The sequence below is a fragment of the Manis pentadactyla genome, chromosome 1 (assembly GCF_030020395.1).
Source record: "Manis pentadactyla isolate mManPen7 chromosome 1, mManPen7.hap1, whole genome shotgun sequence".
Classification (NCBI taxonomy): Eukaryota; Metazoa; Chordata; class Mammalia; order Pholidota; family Manidae; genus Manis; species Manis pentadactyla.
Window position 1 is genome coordinate 203,172,037 of NC_080019.1, and position 19,408 is coordinate 203,191,444.

General features: G+C 37.4%; 1 protein-coding gene and 1 pseudogene across 7 annotated transcripts in view; one reads left to right on the forward strand and one right to left on the reverse strand.

Moving 5' to 3' along the window:
- TMCC1 (transmembrane and coiled-coil domain family 1) overlaps window positions 1–19,408 on the forward strand; it is a 343,299-nt gene that overhangs the window by 121,865 nt on the left and 202,026 nt on the right. The gene's annotated exons all lie outside the window — the stretch shown is intronic.
- Window positions 18,489–18,588, reverse strand: LOC118925611 (U6 spliceosomal RNA; annotated as a pseudogene).

The window sequence follows — 19,408 nt, forward strand, 5'->3', positions numbered from 1 at the left end:
TGGGTGTTTTGTGCTGTGCTCTTTCTAGGAGTGCTCCCATCTAGTGCAGTCCCTGTAAGGTGTTCTGTAGAGGTGGTTTGTGGAAAGCAAATTCCCTCAGCTTTTGTTTGTCTGGGAATTGTTTAATCCCACCGTCATATTTGAATGATAGTCGTGCTGGATACAGTATCCTTGGTTCAAGGCCCTTCTGTTTCATTGTATTAAATATATCATGCCATTCTCTTCTGGCCTGTAGGGTTTCTGTTGAGAAATCTGACGTTAGCCTGATGGGTTTCCCTTTATAGGTGACCTTTTTCTCTCTAGCTGCCTTTAACACTCTTTCCTTGTCCTTGATCTTTGCCATTTTAATTATTATGTGTCTTGGTGTTGCCCTTCTTGGATCCTTTCTGTTGGGGGTTCTGTGTATTTCCGTGGTCTGTTTGATTACTTCCTCCCTCAGTGTGGGGAAGTTTTCAGCAATTATTTCTTCTAAGATACTTTCCATCTCTTTTCCTCTCTCTTCTTCTTCTGGGACCCCTATAATACGGATATTGTTCCTTTTGGATTGGTCACACAGTTCTCTTAATATTGTTTCATTCCTGGAGATCCTTTTGTCTCTCTTTATGTCAGCTTCTATGCGTTCCTGTTCTCTGATTTCAGTTCCATCAATGGCCTCTTGCATTCTATCCATTCTGCTTATAAACCCTTCCAGAGTTTGTTTCATTTCTGCGATCCCCTTTCTGGCATCTGTGATCTCCCTCCGGACTTCATCCCATTTCTCTTGCGTATTTCTCTGCATCTCTGTCAGCATGTTTATGATTCTTATTTTGAATTCTTTGTCAGGAAGACTGGTTAGGTCTGTCTCCTTCTCTGGTGTTGTCTCTGTGATCTTTGTCTGCCTGTAGCTTTGCCTTTTCATGGTGATAGGAATAGTTTGCAGAGCTGGGACGAGTGACGGCTGGAAGGACTTCCTTTCTTGTTGGTTTGTGGCCCTCCTCTCCTGGGAGAACAGCGACCTCTAGTGGCTTGTGCTGCGCAGCTGCGCGCGGACAGGGTTTCTGCTTCCTGCCCGGCTGCTATGGAGTTAATCTCCGCTGTTGGTGTGGGCGTGGCCTGGCTCCGGCAGCTACTCCAAAGTGGTGGAGTCGCGTTGGAGCGGGAGTGGCTGGGAGGCTATTTATCTCCGTAAGGGGCCTCCCTGCTCCCTGCAGCCCAGGGGTTAGGGTGCCCAGAGATCCCCAGATTCCCTACCTCTGGATTAAGTGTCCCGCCCTGCCCCTTTAAGGCTTCCAAAAAGCACCCGCCAAAACAAAACAACGACCACCAAAAAAAAAAAAGTTTTTTTTATTTAAAAAAAAAAAAGGTGGTCGCTCGTTTTTCTTTATTCTCCGGTGCCAGCCTCAGGCCTCTGCTCACCGGTCTTGCTGCCCTGTTTCCCTAGTATTGGGGTCCCTATCCCTTTAAGACTTCCAAAAAGCGCTCGCCAAAACAAAACAGCAAAAAAGCAAAAAAAAAAAAAAAGAAAAAAAGAAAATGGTCGCGCGCTTTTCTTATGTCCTCCGGCACCCGGCCTCCAGTGCCCACTCACAGTTCTTGCTGCCCTGTTTTCCTAGTATCGAGGGCCCTGCACTCTGGCCCGGATGGCTGGGGCTGGGTGTTCAGCAGTCCTGGGCTCCGTCTCCCTCCCGCTCTGCCTTCTCTTCTCCCGCCGGGAGCTGGGGGGAGGGGCGCTCGGCTCCCGCCGGGCCGGGGCTTGTATCTTACCCCCTTCGCGAGGCGCTGGGTTCTCTCAAGTGCGGATGTGGTCTGGATATTGTCCTGTGTCCTCTGGTCTTTATTCTAGGAAGGGTTGTCTTTGTTATATTTTCATAGATATATGTTGTTTTGGGAGGAGATTTCCGCTGCTCTACTCACTCCGCCATCTTCCGCCCCTCCGATATACACTCTTATAAAGGTTTCACATGAAAAACATTGTGGTTACTACATTCACTCATACTATCAAGTCCCCCACCCCATACCCCATTGCAGTCACTGTCTATCAGTGTAGTAAGATGCCACGGAGTCACTACTTGTCTTCTCTGTGCTACACTGTCTTCCCTGTGACCCCCCCACCCACGCTATGTGTACCAATCATAATACCCCTCAATCCCCTTCTTCCTCTCTCCCCACCCACCTCCACCTCTCCCCTTTGGTAACCACTAGTCCCTTCTTGGAGTCTGAAAACAACAATTTTAAGTGTACAATTTGATTTGCTTTAGAAAATGTATAGTCATGTAACCAGAACATGATATATAACATTTCCATCACCCCAGAATGATTTCTCATGCCCCTTTGCTGCAGTTAGTCCTCTTTTCTCCAACCTTTGACCTCTGTCTTCTATCATTATTATTTTGTATTTTCTAGAGTTTAATAAAAATAGGCTCATACACTATGTGTGGTCTTTTGTGTTTGGCTTCCTTCTCTTAGCATAATGCTTTGGAGATCTAACTATGTTGTCTCACTGTTCCTTTTTATTGCTGAATAATATTCCATTGTGTATTTGTTTATGCATTCACCAGCTGATAGACCTTTGGATCATTTCCATTTTCTGGCTATTATAATTAAACTGCTGTGAACTTTTGTGTATAGGTCTTACATGTTTTCACTTCTCTGAGTTACATGGTAAAATCTGCACTGTTTTTACTCACAACACTTTGACACTAAATGTGTGGTTTTATTCCACACCTGCAACCAGTTCTGACATCACCTGGCTGTCCTAAATTCAGTTCACTTCTGACAGTAACTAGCCAGAGTTAACATAGACCCCATAGGTTAGGCTCAGTACCACAATCCTGCCTGCACCTCAGATGTCAGCCACAAATCCCAGGTTGTCCCCTGTACTTCTGACCAAAAGGCTGTAAACTGGGGGTTCCCATGACTCCTCCTCAGTTCCGATGATTTGCTAGAATGGCTCACAGAACCCAGGAAGGCACTTTACTTATGTTACTGGTTTATTATAAATGATTGTCTGGGACAGCCAAATGGAAAGGATGCATAGGGAAAGGTGGGTGAGGGTTGGGGGAAGGCTTGGTTGATGCAGTTTCTGTGTCCTCTGGCACACCACCCTCCTAGCACATGTATCCAACAACCCAGAAGCTCTCTGAACTCTGCCATTTAGGGATTTGGGGGACAGCTTCATTGTGTAGGCACAGCTGATTAAATCACTAGCCATTTTATGATTGACTCAGTCTCCAAAACCTCTCCCTTTCTGGGAGGTTGGGAGGCGGGGATGGGGTTCACCCCTCTAGTCATGCCTCATCTTTCTGGCAACAAACACCTAATCTGAAGCTATTAGAGGGGCTACTAGTCATCCTGTTAACAGCATACCAAAGATACTCTTATACTCTGGAGATTCCAAGGGTTTTAGGAGCTCTGTGCAAAGAACCTGGAACAAACACCAAATGTGTATTTATCACTAAATGACTGTGCCATTTTGCATTTCTACCATCAGTGTATGAAAATCAGTTTCTTCACATCCTCACCAATATTTGATGGTGTCATTATTTTTAAATTTAGCCATTCTAATGTGTGTTAAATGCCTTGCCCACCTTAAATTCACTTTTTAAAAAGTAGCTTGCCTTTATTGAATCCCAAAGGACTTATTTTTCAAAGAAGCAACAGACCTTTTTGTACTCATATCTGGCTTATGTAGTATTAAACTAATTATAATGAGTATAACTAACAAACTGATGTGTGAGCAAGATGTATGTGGTAATACTAGCTATGAACATTGATTATCCTGTGGCATAAGGTCTGCATGTCTTTCAGAGGAAATGGAGAGTTTAGTAGTAATATTGCAAGTGCAGTTTAGTCTGGCAAGCTTCTACTGTATTCTTTCTTAGTGTGTGAGATTGATTGTTTGAATTCTAAATATTGGCTCCTCTAATTTTGTGTCTTTTTTTTCTTTTTTAACTCAAAGGTCTGAGGATGAAAATATTTTAATGCTGGTGGTAAATGTTGAGCACAGTGATATTTCTGTCCCATGTACTTCTGTAGCATTCTTGTAGACTTGCATGTGCCTGTGCACATACACAACCCTAAGACAAATGTTGAGTTGATTTTCCAGAGTATCCATTGTGTTTCAGAGCCACCTGCTTCTGTCTTAGCCATCTGCCAAATAACCAGTCTAGTTTTTGAAGTAGATTCTTGGCCTTTAAAATAGAGTCTCTTTCTCCCTCTCTCTCTCCTTTTTAAAATTCAGATTTGGCAAGTATTTACTTGTGCCTTAATGCACAAATTGTTAAAAGCATGGCTTTGACCTAATTATGGAAATGGGACCTGGTTGGAACATACATGGCATTTTGAACACAAAGTTCCTATATTCCCTTCCTTTTCTAATGTAAGTCTTCTTCCTATAGAAAAATCTTATTGAAACATCCAGTCTGCCACAGGACTTGTATTGAAATGTTTTCATCTCTTAAAGTAAATAAATATGTACTTAATAAATATGTGCATTATATATAAATATTATTTCATTTAAAGATCTTTAAATTCACAAAGACAGATTGATATAAGCAATTTTTTCTATAAATGCTTTGTGATTTGAAAGTTAGGAAGCTAAATATTTTGAATTTGAAAGAAACTTGCCCAGCGTAGAACTTTGAAAAGACAGAAAATACAGTAAAAGAAGAAGAAAATAAAAAAACTATCACCAAGATTGGTGTATTTGCTCAATATATTACTTACACATGAAAAAAATATAAGAAGAAAATTTGTATTTATTTTTATTTAATTTTACTAAGATTAAGATTTAAAAATAAAACCAGAATCTTATTAAATACACAATTTTGTATTCTTTTTTATTAAAATTATATGACTGGCACTTTTATATACTATAAATATTCTTTATAGATTTTTACCAATTGCATAATATTATAACATATATTGTTGTAATACCATAATTTGTGTTAACCATCTTGATATATTGAGTTGGAGATGGAGAAGTGAAAGTGTTTAGATTTCAAATGTAATTTCCTTTCATAAAACATGAAATATAATCAAGAGATTTAGAAGTATCTAGTGGTGCTAATGACAGCTACCATTCATTGTGTGCTTATTATGTGGCAGGCAGTGTTTAAACACATTATATAATTTTCTCATTAATTCTAAAACAGCCCTGATTTTGTATTTTCTCTTTTTTATTGATAAAATAGAAGAAACATAGAAAAATTAAGTATACCCATGGTTTCACAACAAGCATGTTTTACATTAGAGTGTTTCAGAACTAAAATAATAAACCTAAGCCATTTATACTTTGATTTGATATGTTTTAGTAACTTCTGTGTGCTAAGGTTGTCTGATTCAAAAACTGCTTTTACCTCCCTTACCAAACTCTCTCCATTTGTATGTATTGCTCATTGGTCTAAGTAGTTGGGAGATAGAAAGAATGTACAGGAACTAAATGTTTTTCTTTCTGCTCTTTACAATGTTAACTTCATTTGTATGTATAATGATAGGAAACAGTCATTGAGCATTTAATTTAGGAAAATTAAGGGTTAGCGTTTCATATATAAGATGGTCTTATTCAGATCTTTCTGTCAGTTTTTAAAATAGCTACCATCCAAATAAGATTGTTTCTGTATATCTACTATTCACGTTTAAAGTTCTCCAGGGTGTCTGAAAACTTTTTGATCCTAAACTCAGTGAACTTACTATAGTCTAGTTAGAGATATGGAAAACAATATAGAACAGTATCTATATGATAAATGGTACAGACATGCTGAGAAGAGAAAGATCATTTGGGGTGGTGAATAAAAAGTTTAGAGGAAGAGGAGAGTGGGTACTGTGATCTGGGTCTTGTAGGAGAAATAGGATTTATGTATGTGAGTATGTGGGGGTAGGAGAATGGATTCTTTTAGAAAGGGGAATGATATGAGCAAATAAAACCACATTTATTGGCAGATAGTTCAGTCAATTAAGTGCTCAAAGAAGCAGGGATGTCAGCTGCTTCAGGTCCTTTTTGAAATGAGGTAGAGTATAAACTTGTCCCTTTTTTCATCTCATAACATCTAGTTACCATATTTGACCAAACTTCTGAGCGCCAGTTATATGCAAGATATTCTGAAAAATGCTGTGGAGGGCATAGAGATGCATAGCATTTGATCCCAGCTCTTAAGATTTTTTAAACCAGCAGGAAAGATAAGTATACACAAACAAGAAAAAGTAACTTGTGAATTTTAATAAAGCACTTCAATGAATTATCTCACTTAATCTTAATACTTGTAAGAAATGGTAATGAAGGTCCTTATTACTTCACAGACTTCACAGAAACATAAGTGATTTCAAGGTCACACAACTTGCAAATAAGGGGTGAAGCTTCTGATTTCTGTAGGTTAGTTCTCTTTCTGTAACATTATGCTACCTCCACCATATAATACAGGATAGAAAGTGGTAAGTGCCACAGGCAATATAAAAATGTGTGTGTTTGGGGAAGAGGTAAATAATTCAGTCCAGAGGAATCTGAAAAAACTTTGAAGGAGGGGAAGGTTTAGGGTGTTGATGTGGGTAATAGAGAGTAAGGATATTATCTAAGGTAAAGACGTTTGAGAATAAAACTAGTGATTTCTTTGTAAATTTACACTCGTTTAAAGTATATTATAGACTTGAATGATAAGGCCTGTGACATTTTGACTGATATTAAGAGAAGGGCTTGCAAAGCAGGTGCCTTGTCTTCACTTTAGCTCCCTTCCCAAGACCTAGCAGAACAACATTTTGTACACAAATACCTCATACAAAAATAGTATTTTAGGGTATCTGTTGAATATGAACAAATCCTCTTCTCTGTCTGCATGTTAAGTGTTGTGTCCTTTGGACTTTAAACATACCCCATGCCACTCTTTTCACTCCTTTGTGAACTTTGACCTTCCACCAAATTTTGGTCTCCAACTTGATCAATCCTATGATCTTCAGAATAGGTTATCTAACTGCCGGTTGGTTGTCTGCATAGAGAATTCAAACTCATTTCCAAATTTAAATTTATCATCATTTCTCATAACACTTTTTGTCTTTTAACATGTTTTATGTCTCAGTTGTTTCCAACTTGAAAGAGTACAGTAGTAACCATTTAAAACACTAGTTGAAAATAAGATTTCCATCTTTCACTCCCAGAACTTCTGATTTAGAAGTTCTGGTATGCAGCATAGAAATTTGTATTTTTAATCAAGGCCTCAGGTGATTCTAGTGCAGTCAGCTTGTGAGTTTGAGAGTCATTGAATCTGACTTTCTGGAGTCACCAAGTCATGCGGGTTGACAGCTGTGGAGTTATCCCCACCCCTTCCACTCCTCAATCATGTGATCCCCAAGGTTACCCTTACGCTCTATTCCTAAGTCAGTGCCCTAGTTTAGGCCTTCATCCATCTCATTGCCCTTAGAAGTCCTTTCTCCATGGTGTATGCAGTTTGTGAGAGCTCTCTGAAATGCAAAACAAGTAATTTCCTCTGCTTAAAAACCTTCACTAGTTCCACCATTACTTGAGGGATAAAAAAAGTTCCTTTAGATGATAGGCAAGGCCTTCCATGATTTGAGCCCATATGGACGTCTTTACCTCATGCCACTCTCTGCCTCATATCGAAACTAGCACTCCTTTCCCACACTTTTAATTTTCCTCTAATGATTTTCATTTTTCCATATATTGTTTTAGTTTATGTTTTCATTCAGTCATTCATTCAACAAATAGGTATTGAGTATCTGAAACATGTTAGGCACTGCAGGTACCTTGATGAAAAATGCAGATAAGATCCTCACTCTCGTGGAATTTATAATCAGGGGCACACATTAAATGATCATTCAAACAAATGTAAATTTTCAACCATGACAAGTACTACTATAGCCTATTAGAGGGACATTTGACCTAGCTAAGGAAGTCAGGGTAGACTTCCCTGAGGAAGGGACAGATATCTAAAGATAAGCCAAGGTAATTAGGTGATGGAGAGGGAACTGCAGGTGCAAAGGCCCTAAGATGGGAGGAAGCTTGCTGAGCATAAGGGATAGAATGGCACGTGTGTGTGTTTGCACATGCGTGCGCACATGCATGTGCAGGCACACACTGGTTCAGGCTGGAGAGATAGATAGGTGTAGTTCGTATAGAGGTTTACAAAGTTAAGGAGTTCTTCTCCATCTAAAAGGAATGAGTAGCATCAAAGCATTTTAAGCAGGGGGGGCAATAACACCTTTGTGATAAGAAATATCTCTGTACTTAAAGCACGGAGAATGAATTGGAGTAGGTTCAGATGGAATGCAGGCAAATGAGCCAGGAGGCTATCACAGCAGTCCAGGTGTGAGATGGCAGTAGTTTGGGTGAAGGATGTGATGGAGGTGGAAGGAAGAGTTCCTGAAGGCAGGGATTATGTGTTCTTTGTATTTGCCTAATATTTCTGCAGCTGGTTTATTTGTCCAGTGAATTAGTAGTAAATAGAATAGGGAGCAAGAAAGGATGTCTAATTAATGAGTTTGAGTATGTACTTGGATATTTGAAATGAAGTAAGTTTTTCATTCAGTCATTCATCAGTATTTATTAAATTTACTTGCTATGTACTAGGCAATGTTCTTGGTAGTTAGGATGTGTCAGAAAACAAAACAGGCAATGATTTCTGCCCTTAAAGAGCTTACTTTGAATTGAAGCAATAATAAATGAGTTTTGTGTTGTTTAGAAGATAAGTATTAGGGAAAAAGAAAAAAGAGTGAGATAAGAGAGGTCAGGAGTGTGTGGAACGAAGGTGAGTTGCAATGTAAAGTAGGATGGTAAGAGTTAGCCTCTTTAGAAGGTGACATTTGAGTGAAGACTTGAGGAAATGAAAGAGTTAGTCCTGTAGCTGGCTATCTGGGGAATAAGTACTCATGGCAGGTAAAGTAGCCCCAGGGTTACATATTCTAAAACACTGTGTTTTACATAAAACACTGTGGGATCAGAAATCAGAAGAAGGCCAGTGTGGAAAAGCTGAGTGAGATGAGGTCAAAGAGGTCACAGATGACCAGATAAGGTGGGCCTTCCTAAGCATTGTAAGGACTTTGGCTGTACTCTGAATAAGTTGGGGAGCTGTTGAGGTTTTGAGCATAGGAGTGATGTCGTCTGACTTACTCTTAGTATCACTCTGGCTGCTGTGTGAATAGACTGCAGAGGGTCAGGAGTAGAAGCTGGGAGACTAGTTAGAAGTCTGTTGCAGAATGAAGGCAAGAAATGATGGTTGAAACTAGGGCCTTACCAACCTTAAATAGAGCAGGTGGAGAGATGAAAACAAGAGAAAAACAATGGTCAGTTTGAAAAAATTTTGAAGATCCTAAATAGGATTTCCCTAAAGGCAAGTGGAGTTGATGAACATTGTATTATATCAAGAAAGGGATTCTCTATGAAGAAAAATAATAATGAGCCTTGGTGTAGAGTTTATGCCATATCAAGAGCATCTTAGAGAAACTATGAAATTACTGCAACAGAAAGCACAGTGAGAGAGTCAAAGGGAGATGGCTTTGAATATGTGATTTCATGACAGTAGGTTAGAGACAGGCCATGTTTTGAAGCAGTGGTAAGATTCATAGTGATTCAGAATATAAATTTCATGGTGTAAACTGAGATTATTTAAGTAAATGCTTTGAAATTTCAATGTAGCATATAAATGTGCCACAGTATTAAGGTAGTGTTAGTGTTTAAAAATAAAGTGATAACATCAAGGAGAGAAATGGACAGTAGAATTAGAAGAGAAAGGGGCCTGCAGATTCAGAATAATTTCATTTAGTTTAGGTCTCTCACGTTTTTGCATATTGTAATTGTTTTATAGTGAGTCAAACTTTTAAACACTCAGATGATTACTTGTAACATTATAAAGTCGGATTTTATATCTCATCCTCAAATAGATGAGCTGTGAATAATGGTTTCCTTAAAATCTGCTTGATTATAATGGAAAACAGTTAAAAAAAAAAAAAAGGCTTCTGTCCTGAATTTGCCATTTACTAGCTGAGTGATTTTAGGCAAGTCCCTTAATTGTCTGATCTTTCGTGCTCCTGCCAACTTTGTTCTTTGAGTCTGTCGTGTGGAAGATGAATGAAAATGTAAACCTGGTTAAGCATACTGAAAGCTTTCATGGTGATATCTCAGTTTATTTGCTTTTCTGTTATATTTTTTTATAAAACACTGTGGAATCAGAAATGTTTTCCCCCATTGTTTGTTCAAACATTTGTTCAGCAAATATTTATTGAATGACTGACCTAAACATTGTTCTTGGTCAAGAGACTGCAAACTTTTTCTATAAATAGTAATAGTAAATATTTTTGACCTTATGGGTCTCTCTTGAAGCTACACAACTCAGAGTGTAGCATGAAAGCAGCTATCCACCAGATGTAACAGAATGGGCGTGCCTGGGGTTGGCTGTGGTGGACAGCATCTGGGCTGTGGTCCACATTTAGCCCACTCCCAGTTTTAGGTGCTGAGAATATAAGAGTGAATAAAACAAATAAAAATATTTACCCATGTGAAATTTTTTATTTAGATACAGGAGGTAAACAAAACATGTAAGTAAAATACAGGCATCCCTCAGTTTTCGAAAGTTCATGTTATGCCACTTTGCTTTTACAAAAGACCTACATTGGTATCTGTTTTCACTAGCTGAAAGAAATCTGAGAAGGACTTTTACTTTTATGAAAAAAGGTATAAAGTAAAAATAGCATCCAGCATTTGTTTTGCATTGAGCTCTTGTAGAGGCAATGTGCACCCAGAGCAGCAGTGGGGCCCCGCCAAACTTCTTCCCTGGGAACTACACTTAGCTTCTGAGCATCAGGCCACCATGGCGTGGAACTGGGTCTGTGAGCATCTGTGCATTCATTATCTCATTTTATTTTTGTGCCACCATTAGTAAGATGTGTCCTAAGGTATCAGAAGAGCCTAAAGGAAGTTATTTTGTGGGTCTGGGACTGCTCAAAAACTTCTATATGAATTAATGGTAATTGCTTCTTTGCTTTATGTCATTTTGGCTGATGGAAGGTTTTGTAGGAATGCCATAGTGGGGGAAACCTGCACACAGTATGACAGTTTGAAAGAAAAAAAACTTTAGGGCAGGAAATTTTTAGCAGAGTGGTCAAGAAAGACCTTACCATTATATGAGCAAAAACTTCCAGGATGTGAGGAAGCAAACCAAACCACTAGAGAGAGCAGGCCAGGCAGAGGGAATAGCAAAGGGAAAGGTCCCAAAAGCCTGTATCATAAAGAAATTTTACTGAAATTGGTTTTTCTTCGCATTAAAGGGAAAGATGGTAATGTGCACAAAGGCCTTGAGTCCTAGCCTCTGGTCTCTCATCTATGTCTGCCAGATAGGTGAAGAGCAGTACTTGGAACAGTTCTTACTACTGAGAGTTTCGTCTATATGTATTATTTGAACTTATGTTTTATGGTTTTAATGTTAATACTTTTCACCTTGTTAAAAAACAAAATTCAATAGAGACTTTTATAGGCAGAAGGGAGAGGGCACAAGGAAGTTATATAAGGCAAAAAAGCAGATTGGTTATTGCATTACTTTTGTAGGAAATAGCAGGGTTATCAGGCAGATAAACTAATTAATGCTGATCAGGTGATTCCCGATTGACTGGTTTAAGAATCCATTCTGGGAGAGGCGAAACTGCTATTAAATTCTCAGTTTGGTGTTTTGTAGCTTAGCTTAAGTGACTCCATTTTGAGCATGTTGTCTTGCTTTTAACATACTTTTATGGTTATATGTAGCTTTTAGAATGGTCATGTCAAGGTGTCTACTAAGGTGTAGTTTCATGTCACTCTTTCTCCTAATGTGTATTTGTTTCCCTCACATTCTGTTTATTTTATGTACATATATGAATGTGTACAGATATTTCTACTATCCAAATTTCTAAATATGTAAATTGAGATAGTCTTTTTCATTAAATGAGACATTTCTTTATACTAGAGGCTTTTTATTCTACCAATAACTATCCCTTAAGTACCTCTGAGATTGAAATTAGCACTTTGAGAGATGAGAGAGCTACCTGTAAATCATATTACAGCTTTATTCTCAAAGACCTTACAGTCTTGCTGAAATAGCAAGATTTATGGAAGTGGCAATTAAGAAGCAGTGTGAGGTGGTATAATCAAGCCCAGAAGTCAGGAGCCTTTGGTTTCAGATTCTAAGAATGTCTTGTTTCTGCTAATATTAAATACCAGTGTGACCTTAAATTAAATTCCCTAGGTTTCATTTTCTTCATTTTCAAAATGAGGTCATTGTGCTTAATAGTATTTAATGTTAATTCTAATTTGGAAATGCTACAAATAAAACTTGTTGTACTCCCCAGGCATTTTCATGGTACACATAGAAAATGAAAATAACTGTTCAGCACAGCAGGGTAAAGTGATGACATATTCACAGCAAGGTATTTGGTCCAATCATCCTAGACTCTGCTGGGCCGCCTGGAGGGCTGAGGTGATTACCATATACAGCAGTCTTATCATCCATTCTTAGCAGTTAGCTTTGTTGGGGAACAATATATAATAAGATGTTGCTGAAAATAAGGGCAGTAGAAGTTCAAAGAAGGGAGAGGCATGTCTGGGTCAATGTACTGGCAGGCTTTATAGAGAATGTATTTTGGAAGATGAGGCACAGTTAGGATAGATCTCCTTCGTAAGATGATACGGTATATGCAGATTTCAAGTTTCAAAATAGCTGAGATGTGCTTTAAAAAAAGAAGAAGCAAAGCAAGACAAAACTCCAGTTGTAGGCCTCTAGAGAGCTCAGACTATTTGTTTATTTATCTTTATTTATATGCCACATGGAATGTTAGGGCTTAACTGGTATGCACACTAGTAAGATGTTTACAGGAAGTAATGAGAGAAGATTGGTAGAGTGTGTGATTATATATATAGAGAGAGAGAGAGAGCTGATTTTTAAAATTTTAGTTAAGGGTAGATGAGTTGGCATTGCGAATGTGAAACTTAATAATTTTGATGATGTAATTGGAAATAGGAAGCCCTCATTAGAAAGTTTTGAAAGGGGTTTGCATGTTAAAAATACAATATTAGATTTAAAAATTAATAATATGTTCAAGGTGGGATAAAATAGGAAACAAATAGCTGAGGTATCAATTCAGCTAAGAGTTACTGTCATATGGTATAAACACCAACTTATATAACAACACTCAATTGTTTATTTCTATGGGAAAAGTCATTTTGAATTGCAGTGTTAGAAATGGTTTGTAGATTCACAGGCTAGCCCAAAAAAATCCGTTCCTCCAAAATCTAGGTGAAGTATTATATTTTACAATTATAGTGGTAACTGCTTAGTGAGATAGCAGTCATTTCTATTTAATACCCTTATTTTATAAAACAGTAACAGATTTTTTTGCATAAATCCTGAGGAGTGAGTAAGCTCAATTAAAAGGAAATGAGAAGGTAGACTCAAATTTTGGAAGCTTGTGAAGGGGAAGTTTGAGGTTAGTGATCCTTGTTCTCTGTTAAGGCTAATACCACTTCAGAGCTTGCTCTATCATTTTCCTATTTATAGGTGAATTTAGAAAAAGCAATGTATCTTTGTTAGGCTGCAGTTGGGGAAGTTTTGTGGGTTACTTGCAGTTTGGACAGAGAGAAAGAGAATTTTGTAATGCTTGACTGAATCTGGAAATTAGAGAAAAGAGGAAGGGGTTGGGGCAGGCTGGCTGGATGAATTACTTCCTGGTAATCCCCACTCTTTGGTGGCTTAGAGCACATAATATTGGGATGATTTCACACTGAAAAGGCTGAACTGCCTTCGTAGAATCATGATTTCCAGGTCTACATATAGATTTTCCATGCAACAGGTTTGTGTAGCTCAGGTTAGAGGACTAGGGAAAGGCACTGCCCATCACCTTTCTCCTGTCCTGGAGGTCTCTGGTAGCATTGCCCCAGCTGCTTTCTCTGTTTCCAGGCTGGCACCTCAGGAGTTGAAGGAGCAGCAGGAGCTTCAGACTGCTGTCCGCTCTGGCCCATATCTCCGCACCGCAGGGTGGAATCAGGCCTTGGACTGCCCAGAAGGACTTCTCAACTGAGGCCAGATGGAGCTCAGTGCCTACTGATGATACCTGGAGTTTATCTTTGAATTAGCTCTCAAAAACCCATTCTTCCTCATTCCTAATCAGTAACAAATGATTTGTAGTCTTAGAGTTTATGGATTACCCAGAGTTTATAAATAAGGGACTCTGCCCTCCAAGGTAGATCACAGCAGGATGACTTCCTGCTCTGTTCAAATGAAAGGGAGGTTGATCTATGAGATTGAATTAGCTGAGCTATGTATGAACAGTCTCAAAGCCCAGGTGTAGTGTTTTCTGCCTGGTGGAAACATGAGGTGGACAATTTCTATTGTTTACCACCAGGTGGTGCCGCCAGGCCAGTGTCAGTAGGTGTAAGTGAGGACTGACCTGACAGAACAGGTTAACTAGGGAATTATAGCTTGAGAAGTAACTAGTACAGGAGATGATTAGAATATGCGCTGGATTGAGTACAGTAACTGTGACGTAGTAATAGCAGGTGCTCTTTATAAATATTTAACTGAAATAACTATGGAAATAGAAATAGCAGAGTAGGTAGGACTTAATAACAATGTTAGAATAAAAAAAATTTTAAGGTAAAATTTAAAACCCAAAGATTTATTTGGGAGAAGTAAAAAAATAATGTCCACTTTCCTACAAAACAGTTGAAAAGCTAGTTTAAAAAAAATAAAAACCAATAGATACCTCTATTTTCTCTGTATTTTGTGTCAGTTAAGCAGCTGACATTGTCAAGGGAGTATTTTATTCCCTGTCAAGGGAATAATATGAGACTGGAAAAGTTGGAATAAATTAGAGATGAAGATGTATTTTGGGTTTTTAGTTTTTCTCTAGTAAAGGTACTTTTAGAGCTAAACTTGGTTGCCAATGCAAGTAACTCATAGGTTTATTGACCCTAAGTTCAGAGGTTCAGAATGTGTGTTTCCTTTAATATAGTATATTTATGTAGTGGCCCAAAAGATATTTTACTATTCTTAATGATCTTAGGTTGACATTTAATACAGTTGTCCAAAGGGTGAAATTGAAGGTATAGATAGGGTGTTCTGGGTCTTGGTAAATTTGTTATGCAAAGGGATGCAAATTTTTATTATTAAATGAGTTAAATTCCTTCTGTTCAGATGAGCAGTTTTATGATGAAGGCTCGACATAATACAAAGTCAGTTCACTCTTTTAAGTTAAATTTAACCACTTTTCCTTTATATTACAAAATAGATATAGACTTTAGAATAATTAGACCTCTGATGGAATACAGTATGTAACCCAACTTCTGCTTTCTCATTTTATTCACAAGAAATTTGGGTATGTTATCAGTAACCTTGAATCTTAGTTGTGAGGGAGGAGAATTTTGGCATCCAAATTCCACTACTCTTTGGTTTATCCAGACCACTGTTACACAGTCTTGTCTTGTCACTGTTAGCTCCTAAAGATTCATAGGTAGGTAGATAGGACAGAGCAAGACCATGTATTTTATAAGGTAATCACTAGAACAGATTGTTTTTTCTTCAGAGGTCATAGTACAGCATGTTATCTTGAGAAAGATAGGTAACTTTGGCAAATTGGTGCAGTGTTGGGCTTAGTAAATATTTGTTAAAAATTGACTTATTTTGATGTTACATCATCATGACCTGTGATCTTTTCAGTCGGTGGGAGTAGATTAGAGTTCACTTTTGAGCATTCATACTTCAGGGTCACAACTTTTATTTGCATTAATATATGTCTCTCTTTATGTATAGATAGACTTGAAAATATTTTTTTCCTGAATAGAATAATTTGAAATACATAAAATGTTTTATTTTAAAAATTAATCTTATGACAAATCTCTTTGTAAAAGATTTAGCAAAGATTTATTGGTGTATATATTATAAAAATATTCACACCTCCAACCAAAGGTCAAGTAAAATGTTTATTAAGAACTGACAAGTACATTTGATTTTGCCATAGTAACATCTTACTGGGATAAGGAGTCCTGACTTGGATTTAATAATGGGGACGCTAAGAATTCAGAAAACTTATATTACAAAATGAGTTCCTTGCAGCACAAATAATTTTAGCCAGTACATCACTGGCTATTGCCAAGTGATTAGCAAAGGCTCATAGACTGTTTACTTAGGGCTAATCCTAGACAAACTCCTCATTTTATAGGTTCAAAGGTGTTAAACCTGCCAGAGGTTTTACAGCTGATTATGAATGATAATCATATGATTATGAATGATAACCAGGTCCAGTTTCCCATGTTGCCCCAATTCTGTGTTAAGCATTCTTGCCTCTTCATCCTGTTTATCATGTCAGAGAATACAGTTCTGTGAAGCTGGGGACAAGAAAAGGGGAAAAGAAAATTTTTGCTTTTTTCGAATATTGGTAACTAGATCAACTTGAATGAGGGGAGAAATCTAAAGAGCTGTTACAACCCTGTTTGGTTTCTTATGCTTTTACTTTTAAATAACTTGTCATCTTTTTCAGATGAGTAACAATAGAAAAAAAATGCTGTAATGATTCTTAGAGTTATTTTAATACCATTCTCCATTAAAATATGAACAGTGACATTCTGGATTCTCAGATATCTAAACAAAATAATAAGAAAAAAGGAATTACTTACAGTGCCTAAAATAAGGCCTCTTCTTTTTAGTAAGATAGCCGGTTAAATACACTGTCTCCATGGAGCTATTTCTGCATTGTGAGGTTGAAGGTGGGGTGGAAAAGAGAGCTCATAATTAAAGTCTTATATTAACCACAACATCAGAATTACAGTTAAGAAAGGGGGATGAAAGTGAGAACCATCCCTCTATCATCTTTTTACTCTCTTAAGACCAAGAAACCTGTCCTGAGATTACTGAATTGTAAGGACTCATTCAGTGGAAGATAATCTTTTCCATTTAGTTGGTAGTAATCTTTGCAAGAATATTTTGTGGGAGTGAATTTATTTTAATATTATTACATGGGATCATACTCAGGTTATTAAGTATCTAATGTACATGAGGCCTTTTTCATATGTATTTCATAATTTAAATTGCATGTCAGTTTAAGAAGGTCTGATCTCCTTTTTTACAAATGAGGTATGAGCTTAGAAAAATTTTTTAAATTGCCAAAGACTGGAGAACTAGTACATGGCTAAGGCTTAAGTTGCTCATTCCACCACAGCACAGATGCCTCAATATCCTAAGTTTTTATCAGGTGCTTAGTGTGAGGAGTGGAATATAAAGGCAGAGAGCATAGAAGACTTTAGAAGGATCTAGACTGTCAAAAACCTGGTAACCTTCCAACTAGCTGGAAGATACATCTAAGTTGACTCGTTTTCATAAAACACCTAAGAAAAAAAATTAAACAGTTGGTCTTAACAATTAAATATTTGAAGCCTGGTAAGTAAAAATGACTAAAGTAGAAATTAGATGAAAGAAAGAAGTATATTTTCCAGTGTTTTCCTTACCTACTGTCAAAAAGCCACAGTGACATTGCTAGAAGTCCAATAGTCACCACAGTCTTACTAACCTCCAACCAGTGCTTTAAAGCAGTGAATGAGAAGTAATTGACTAATTAATTTGTCTTTGCTTTTGGGTAATCTGATATTTAGTAGCATTGATCATTTTAATTCTGTGTTTTTGTTTTTCCCCTGCCAAGTTGCTGCAGCCATCTGGAGGGCAAGACAAAGCAGGCAGAGCATTGTCCTAAGAAAATCCAACTTCTCTTTTTGAGCCTTTTGTTAACATGTCTTAGGTTGGGCGGGACTTCTACAGTCATTTCATTCAGCTCTGTAGCAGTCTCCGAGTGGTCATCTGCTGCTCAGAATCTCCCAAAGAAGCCCACTCTGCTTGTAGGTGCCTCTGTTAGACAAATCTAACATTATACTGAAATCTGGTTCCCTGTCTTTCTCCAGTTAGGGCAAGTCACAATATGTAAATGCCTCTACAGTCATGAATTATTTTCAGACTGTGTGTGACTCTGAATAATTCCTTCTCTAGGTCAATAATTGCTAGTCCTTGAGATTTTTTTAATTTTTTAATTCAACAAATAATTATTGATCTAAGTGGTATAATACAGTAGTGAATCCTCACTACAAACACTCTACTGTGAAATAATACTGTCTCTATTTTAAAAGTAAGAAAACAGAAGATTGAGGTTGAAGTGACTTGTCAAGTTCACACAATTGGTAAGAAATTTACTGGATGTCAGACCACATCTTTCTGGTTCCAGAAGTCATGCTTTTGACCTCTGCTCTTTGCTGCTGTGGGTCATGACAAGAATAATCTCATAGCCATTATTAAGGCCTGAAGTAGATAGCTCAAGGAGGAGGCTGCCAAAAGAATGACTTAAATACCTTAAACCTGTGAGATTCTGGGGTTCCTTCAGGTGCTAAATAAATTTGCAGCTTCCCTGGGCTTCATCAGGAAACTCCACATCAAGTAAATTCTTGACAGTCACAGATTTAAAATTGTGGTTTCAACAATTCCCTAAGGACCCCAGAGGGCCATGAAAAATAGGAACACTTCATAAATTTGAACATCATCCTTGTGTAGAGGTCATGCTAATCTCCATATTGTTTGAATTTTAGTGTATATACTGCTGAAGCAAGGGCTTTAGTGTTGTTTCATGTCATAATTTTGAATACTTAGTCATACTGGTCCATCAACTCTTGACTGTTCAGGTCTTCAGTATTGCTCTTAAATTGCTCACAAAACATATCACAATGCCCGATATGGTAACAGCAGTGACTAGAACTGAGCTATCAGTTTCCTGATCCTAAGGTACTATATTGTTTTTTTAATATACACAACTCCATTTTGAAATTGTATCATCTTTAATTTTCATTTGTTGAGAGTTATATAATTTAATTTGGTACATTTGAAAATTTTATAGATAGAGCTTTAAAAATATAGTTGCTTAGTAATTTTGAGAATGTTAGCTTGTCCAGAAAACTCCTCTTTTTTATCTCTTGTTTGTAAAATACTTGCTTTTAAAGAGTGAGATGCCTTCAAATTGTACCTTCTTTTTATATGGTACTAAATATAAGGGAGAAAGTCACTTAAATCTTTCCTGACTTCAACATCTAGTTTTCCTTAGTTTATATTTGTAATACTATTTAGTGTATTGTCATGTTCTTCAGAATAATTAAGAAGAGTTTTGTGATATGTTTGAGTCCAGTCATTTATTATACTTAGATCTTCAGGTACTTTTAAAAATCAGTATCCTCCTTCTCCCCACCCCCCATTGCACCCCCCAAAATATTGTCTTCCTTATTGTCTCTTTGGTGATCTCCAAAATCCACAAAAGTTTTGTCTTTTTCAAAAAATAATTCCTAACTCAAAATAATAGAAATTTCATCTGAGGCAAAAGAACCCTCTGGGATTTTAATAAATGATCTCTCAGGAAATTACATGTGATGATGTGGAAT